This window comes from Athene cunicularia, assembly GCF_003259725.1.
Source record: "Athene cunicularia isolate RWA chromosome 1 unlocalized genomic scaffold, athCun1 chr1_part1, whole genome shotgun sequence".
In the NCBI taxonomy this organism is placed as follows: domain Eukaryota; kingdom Metazoa; phylum Chordata; class Aves; order Strigiformes; family Strigidae; genus Athene; species Athene cunicularia.
Window position 1 is genome coordinate 96,840,812 of NW_020799091.1, and position 8,050 is coordinate 96,848,861.

Consider the following 8,050-nt stretch of genomic DNA (forward strand, 5'->3'; position numbering starts at 1 on the left):
AAGGGTGTAAGGTAACTTTGAGATGCAAGTAATCAGTACTACAGCAGCTTGATATTCATATAGTACTATGAACAATTTTAGCTATAGATCACCCAGAATGAGTAGTGATTTTTACTGCATCAATATAGGTATTTAAATATTTGTGGCAGAAAAATACTTATTTGATTTTCTTCAGACATAGATTGTTTTCTTTCCTTAATGGCCCCACAAGCCAAATTGAATCTTTTGCATTATGATTGTGTGACATTTCAACTGATGACTAATGGAAAATGTATTCTCCTTCATGCTATATAAGTCAAAAATAACTGATTTTGCTTAAGTTTCCCAATAACTCTCAAGTTGAAACAAAGCACACAAAAGCTCCAGTTCAAAAGAATTTCCTCAAATGATGAAAAAGGGAGACTAGAAAGTCAACTACAACCTTAGCTAATATAGTTCAATGCAGCAAGCATTATCATCTGGTGAACGTGCAAACAGTTGAGGTAAGATGAGCATCTTTGATACAGTCTGTTTTCAGGTTACCTTTATGCAGTGAATAAAAAGGTTTAAATTCAGGCTGCATTGAAGTATTATGCCATGTTCTACCATACATCTAAAAGGAGAGAAGTTCTGAGTATACAAGGGGAGGAAATTACATTTTCTTCCTCTCATCTGATGGTCATGCTCCCTCTTTGCATCACTACCTCCCACATTTGCATTCCTGTCTTTTCTGTTTCTCACAATGGCAGTGGCCACCTGAAAAAAAAAAAAACAAACCAAAAAACAACCCAAAATGTTTTTCACAATTCTTGGAGATTTTCCTTTCCTTTTTGGAGAAGGATTTTGAGGCGGCTTCTCCTCCTACAAGGAGGTAACCTTTCTGCCACTATGCGCTCTTTCTTTCTTTTCTTGCTTTCTAAGTTCTCTCCCTCTGCTCCATGATACGCCTTTGCAGCTAGTAGCTGTCCCGCTCATCACCAGCAGAACTCTCAGACACCAGCATGGCCACCCTGCAGAGGGCTGGTGTTAGGTATTTACACATGGGCGACCTACTTCACCGCCTAACTGGTTTTGACACTATTTTCCAGCTATATGGATTAAGATTTTTTTCTTCCTGAAGTCATCAGTCTTTCTCTAACCTTTCATGAGTCTGAATCATGTCATAATAGTAAACTTCATGGCCTCTTAATCTGCTCTTCTACAGTATTTGCATGAAGAACTACTGTATTTGGAACTTAAAACTTCTCTAGCCTGGCATCTGGTTTCCAGCAACAGCCAACAGAGGATGCCCAAGGAAGAGCTTACAAACAAGGTAAGCATGTTGTCCCCAAGCACTCCTGGGCCCAGTAATATCTGGTTTGGAGGCTTCTGCAGTGTGGACAGTGAGTGAAATTTTCTTAACAGTCCTTACATTTAATGGACTTTTCTTCTGTTAGTTTATTTGGTTGGGTTTATCCTCCAAACCTTTAGCATCTTTGTTAAAGAATTTCGCCAGCCCTTGGGTATCTCTAGGCTTGCTTTCTTAACAAGTCAGAGTTGGGCCATCACCTCAGTGAGTGGCAGCAGCTAACAAAAAGCGCCCTCTATATATGATTCTACACAACATAAAATACAAAAAGTCTTCGGTGTTTTCCCAGGAACTCTCAGCTCTTAATTCTTCATCCATTTCAAAAGGCCATTATATTCCACAGTTTCAGCTAGTTCTCATCATTCTGTTCCAATTCTTCTGATGCCACTGCTCACTGATGCAGTCTTTGGTCATCATGGTTACTTATCTTCTTAAACAATCTTCATCATAATTCACCTTCTGAGAAAAGACTGAAAATGTTTTATTTAACATATACTTAATCTATGTCTAGCTTTTAGTTACCTAGCCTTTCTAAATTGATTACCCCAAGTTAATAACTTATTTCTTACCTTTTGTTATGTCTAAAACTTAATACTCAAGATTGATTTTTAGTAATTCAGCTTGACTGGGTTTTAAGCCAGCCATGATGAGGGCTCTACAGGAGACAAATGAGCAGTATTTGCATTGAACTGTCAGTATTGTTCTTAAGAGGACCTGTATCCTATTAAGTTAACCTATAAAACAATATCTATTTATTAATTATTCCTGCTATTAATAATATCCTAAAAGAGTTTTCTAAAATCTTGTTCCTTTTACAATCCTACAGTATCTTGCTGCAAAGATTTCCACAGCTTAAAATGATGTAGAGAACCCATCTTCTTGTTTTCAGCATGCTTCCTAATAGCTTCATTAATATTCTTAGTACTCACATTGGAAAAAGACAGTGTCTCCATCTTTTCTGTGTCATTGGTGGTTTTGTAGACCTCTGTCATATCTCCCCTCAGTCATCTGGTTTTCAGAGTTAAGGGCCCTCACACAGGACCATTCTGTTTCTTTGGTTATCCTTGTCAAATCTTTTCTGAATCATTTCCAGTTCTATTATGCCCTTTTTGATATGTGAAGAACTGTACATATTACTAAATATGCAGAGAACTATGGATTGATACTGGGGCGGATGTGTTACCATGTTCTCTGTTTTGTTCCAAATATTTGTATTTCTGAGTAAAAGGGAACATTGTGCTGATATTTTCATAGAAATATTAATCAGAACCCAAAGATCTCATTTGTGAGTGGAAAACCAGCTTTCAGCCCATCCTTGTACATAGAATGTTTTTTTCATGTGCACTACTTTACTCAACTATATCAAATTTGATTTGCTGTTTTATTATCCAGTCACTCAGTATTGTAAGGTCTTTCTTCAGTTCTTCACAGTCAGCCCTTTAAATGCATCACAATTTGTCCTCTAACTTTCCTTTACCTGAATAGCTTAATATCATTAGCAATCTGTGATATCTCACCGCTCACCCTCTTTTTCCAGATCATTTATGAACACATTAAGCAGCACAAGTCACAGCACAGGTCCCTGCAGACTCCTCTTGTGATCTCCCTCTCCTATGAAAACTGACCTTTTATTTCTGTTTCCTGTCATTTAGCCATTTTTTGATCCATTCCTCTTGCTTTTTGTTGCATAAAGGCACTTGTTTGTTTGTTTGTTTTTCAAATGAAGCTTTGTCTAGGAACTTCATTGCCCTGGAAATCCTGGTAACTCTTAAACATGAGATCTCCCCGTCCACATCAAAGAATTAACATCACCAAAGAATTATAGATCTGCAACACTTGACATAATGCAACAAAAGCTGTATTGTCTTCCTTGATATGTCATATTTATATATGTGTCCAGTGATTCTGCTCTGTAGGACAAATATTAGTTAGCTGGTCAGCACAGACAACACATGAGGCTCATTTGTGTGTAGTTGCCTGGGTCTTCATGTCTGCCTTCCCCACCTGGTTAGCAGGGGAAGGGTTACACACTGCAGTTAGTACTTCAGCTTTTTGACACCTGAGTTCTCTTAGAACTCCTGGATGGAGGCCACCTGGTCCCCAAGATGTCTGACTTATTTCATCTGTTCCCTAACCTTTTCTCCTCTGCACTTGCATTTGAGGTAGATCTGCTAAATTCCCCATAATGCAAAGTTCTGGCATGGATTTCTCTAAGCTGTTGCACTGTGAACACAGATGCTAGAACATGAATGTAGTCTTTTCTCCTATGCTCTCGCTTTCTCTGAGTGTTCCTTTTACACCTTAATGGTCTACAGGCCCTACCCACTCCATGGCAAGCCTCCTGTTCCTGATACTTCTGGAAAAGGACTTGGGTTTTATTTGTTTTTTTTTTCCATGCCTTTGCAAGTCATTCCTCAAAATTCAGTTGTGATCTGCCTTACTGTGTTAATGTGCCAGAATTTACCCATCTGTTTTCTACATTTCCAAAACAGTTCCCAAAGGATACCTTATTGCTTCTGATAACCTCTCTTACCTTGTGGTTTATGCATGCTTGCTTCCTATTCTTCTATTTCTTTCTTCATATGTTCTGAGAAGCTGGAGTATCCCATTATTAGCAAGATGATGAAAAATAGGTTTCTCTTGAATACCAGAGAATAGGCCTAAAGGCCAGAATTTACCTTGCAGAAGAGTTACTTTCCATCTTCCCATCAACAAAAATTTTCTTCTCCACACTGAAAGGATTCTTTTTCCTCTCATGTTCTTAGTCAATGCCAAGTCCTGCTCAACCAGCAGCTGAGGATCTGTCTCTGTAATGTTGAAAGAGATCTAAAACTAACATGTTTTTTAAGAAGAATCTTATACATGTAATTGCTTTATTGCCTTTGAAAATTATTAGATAACTTTACTGTGTACGTGTGTGTCTGTATGAAAGTTAAAAATAATTTCCATACTATCCCTTACACCATTTAAAAATATTGCCATCCAAAACACAGAGAAAAGTATGTAATTAAAAATGTGTAGTGTCACTCAGTGTTTTGTGAGGGTATCTCCTTGCCACCACACCTATAATCTGTCAGAGGAAAAAGCTATTTTAGGGATGAAATTACAAAGTTTTATGTGAAAAGAAGAAAACTAAAAAAGGTCTTTCTACTATCTCATCTAGCTCCACAGTCCAACAATCAGAATAGTAAGGTTGTAAATTTAACGGTCATTTAACGTACCTTAAATTTCTTGCACATTTACATACTCCTTACAACTAGCAGTAAGAAACATCAGGGGATAAAAATTATCCATAAATTTTAGATTTGGAGTTTTAAAAGCTATTTATTTCACATTAAAATGTAAACAGCTGAGGGTATTGATATCAGTTACTGATATTTTTTTCCAGTCCCAAATCAATATTTTAAGAAATTAAATTTATAAAGTTCTGTTACATTCAAGTCTCCTTTGAGGCCACTACAAAATTTAGCTACACAAATCCTCTTGATTATAAAAGATGACGTAAAATGTGAGGTTTATATTGCATTATTAACAAGCACATGTCCTTGTTTCCTGGGAAAACATGGCAATTTCTGCTCCTCTAAGTGGCTGCTTTGACTTAAGTGTTGGGCCTAATGTCCAAGGGAATTAAAAAATTATCAAGTGAGATCAAACTAGTGAGTCAATTGACACAAGGTTTTGCCATCTACATAAGACTTGTCATAAAAAACACCACGGAGAGCTATGGAATATCCAGCTCCCAGATAAATTCTGGGCAACACATTTTTTTGTTTAATATGATTGAGAATGTTTTCAATATCTATATAAATCTCAAATTGTATTTGAAGTGTTATCAGCACTCAAAGAGTCAATTTTATGCATTAATTATCTGTGATTATTTTAATATTTTAACATGCTTTACAAAAAAAACCCACCTTTTTTTTTTTAAAGACTGCCAACTCCAATTTATTGCTGCTGGCAGAATATGCAGTAGAAATTTTTAACTTACTTTCTACTGATTTTATTCTACATGCTTGTATCAAGCCACAGGCTGTCTGGCAACTTACCAAATAGTTCCTTTATATCAATCAGTTCTCACACAGAAGTCCGCAAATTTTAATATTTCATTAAGAATTTCTTTTTCCACAACATTTTTAAAAATACTAACTCGCACATCATCATCATAACGCCCAGCATCAACCTTTTGCACTAGAAAAAATTGCCATTTATCTCTATAGGGTTTTTTCTGATTCTAAAGTACTTCTTATACAGGATAAGGCCTCACCTGTCACTATTTTCTTTTCCTGACAGACTCTTTCAATAATTTTTTTTAATATCTAAATCAATTGTTTTGTTTTATCCACTGTTGGCTGTCACCTCTCACATGTTTCAGAGCATTATTTTCCATATTTGCTAATTCTTTTGAGAGGGAAGCAAAGCTCAGTGCAATTTTCAGTCAGTTCAAGCCCTTCTTAAACTATCTAATGACATTTACTCTAAGGTAATTCCCTTTTAAATTGTGCGTTTCTGCTGGAAAATGAGTTAGTTCATTCTTAAATACCTTCGAAATTCCTTGACCAATATTATCTAGTTTATGGGATTATCTGCATTTAGTTTCTTACCTTCCTATCACCATTTCCTGCTTTTTCAACACCTTGGCTTCCAGCATAGCTTTGTCTGACACCTGGCACAAATAAAATTAGGTATCTCTACATTTCCTGTGATGCATCAGTTTGCAGTGTTTTTACCCTCTTTAGAGGAGTCCTCATTGTGCTGCCACTGAAGTTAACACAAAAAGCTCTGTAGGTTTCAATAGTACAGAATCTAGTCCTTGCTCTTCTAACTTTCTAGAGGCTGAATATGGTCCTCTAATTGGACAAAGAATGTACATCTGCATTCTTCTACTCTATGTCTCCCGTTTCAAAGTCTTTGAACATTTACTTTTATTGTACCTCTCTTAATTAACATGACATACTATCTGGCTTTCTTTAGGCCTTCTGTACGGACTTTTCCTCACCTTAGTTTCATCTTGACTAGGTTTTTCCACCTTGACATTTGATCAAATAGGTGTATTTTGTTCTCTTCTATAGCCTGTTCTCATTTATATACGTGTAGTTCTTTTAAGTCTGTTATACTTTAAAGGATAAATTTTAATGAAAAAGAAATTTCTGTGCAATGGGAAATGTTTTAGAAAACATTGGTAAGATTTAATGTCTATATAGCCCCTATATTTGGTGCAGATATTTTAATTTCTTTTTTATTATCTTCCCCATTTCTGAGGCATTCAGAAACACTACCACTTACGTTACAGTGCTGGGATTTGGTATGATTTCTCCACCAAAGATAATAATTTCAATATGCTTCCTGTTGTTTAGTGTATCAGTTACAGTTATTTCTTCAGCTAACACCTTTGTGTTACTTAGGAGTAAAGGATAGCCTTTCCACTCAGGTGCTCTGAAAAATAATTTTCAGTTCATATCAAGCATATGCTTATATAAACCATGTAGTGCTCTAAAAACTGTCCTATACATGAACAATATTTGAAATTACTGTTTTATTAGAATTAATCATCTCTGATCTCTTTCAGTAGTACATACCCCATATTCTTCTGACGGCAAGTAGTGAACTTTCAAGCACATTTCTATTGTCATGACTTTGTATTACCTGTACAACTTCTCCCACTGAATTCTTTAAGCATACCACTGCTCTCTAAGCAAAGATTTCAAAACTATTAAAAAAGCAGAAAAAAGTATATTTCAGCTTCCTTATGGACATTTACCCAATTTGCATAGACTAAATTTTACTTATTACAAGTTATGAATGCTATCATTCTATACCAATTAATACATATATTTCAGTTCTGGGTTGAGGCAAATATAGAAGTCTGATTTTTCTAAACAATTTAAACATATTTGTTAAAATAATGTCCCAAAGGAGACCAGTTACATGCATAAAACAAATGTACGTATCATTCTACTGAAGTTAATCTTATTTTTCCATTTGGTTTCAGTTTAGGTTCATTCATTACCAGAGTCCTTCTAGTTCATTTCTGGTTCAGGCTCAGCAAAACTTGAAAAAAACTACTGAAGTTCAAAGTCAAGTTTGGGTTTGGTTAACTCCACAAGTAGAATTACATGCAAGATGAGTGCAAGCAAAATATGTACCCTTTTAGTCTAGTTCTTTGTGATAAATTCAGAAGTAAACAATATATTTATTTAATTTTATTCTTGTGGCTGCATGCATCACTGCATGGACCAACAACAGTACCAATTACAGGAGTTAAGTAATAGAAAGCTATCATATCAAAGTAGCCACTACTTTTTAAAAATAATTCAGATCTCTCAAATAAAAGTATGTTAAAAAAACCCAACCCTTCCAAAACAAACAAAACTGGGGAAAAAAAAAGGGGGGGGGAATAAAAGAACTACTTTAAGAGAGAGAAATATTCAGTATGATTTTGTCATTAAAATGCATATACAAAGAGAGTACCAGAGGATTGCAGCATAACCTTAATGTTGTAATTACCTCACAAGTGATTCTTTATCTCTGGAATCTAACACCTCCAAATTCCTAAAAGATGAAGAAAGCAACAAAAATACCTCCCAAATTCCGCTACATGGCAGAGTAGTGGTACCCACACACATCATCACAAACCACTGCTACTCAGACTGCCTCAGAGCAATACAAGCTGTCACCATGTGCCTGGGCTTGCCCTCACAGAGAGTAAGCCCCACGTTTTGACCC

The 8,050-nt window shown here is 35.8% G+C and overlaps 1 long non-coding RNA gene across 4 annotated transcripts; it reads right to left on the reverse strand.

Moving 5' to 3' along the window:
* Window positions 1-262: 262 nt before the first annotated feature.
* Window positions 263-7,035, reverse strand: LOC113486140. 4 transcript variants are annotated; one of them, XR_003399554.1, is made up of 4 exons: window positions 5,929-6,297; window positions 4,006-4,134; window positions 3,861-3,922; window positions 802-1,797 (listed from the first exon to the last, which is right to left on the reverse strand). It is a non-coding gene; the product is annotated as an uncharacterized LOC113486140 (long non-coding RNA). The 4 variants fall into 4 exon arrangements; XR_003399552.1 differs by lacking the exons at window positions 802-1,797; window positions 3,861-3,922; window positions 5,929-6,297 and adding exons at window positions 263-735; window positions 6,971-7,035; XR_003399551.1 differs by lacking the exons at window positions 802-1,797; window positions 3,861-3,922 and adding an exon at window positions 263-735.
* Window positions 7,036-8,050: the final 1,015 nt, after the last annotated feature.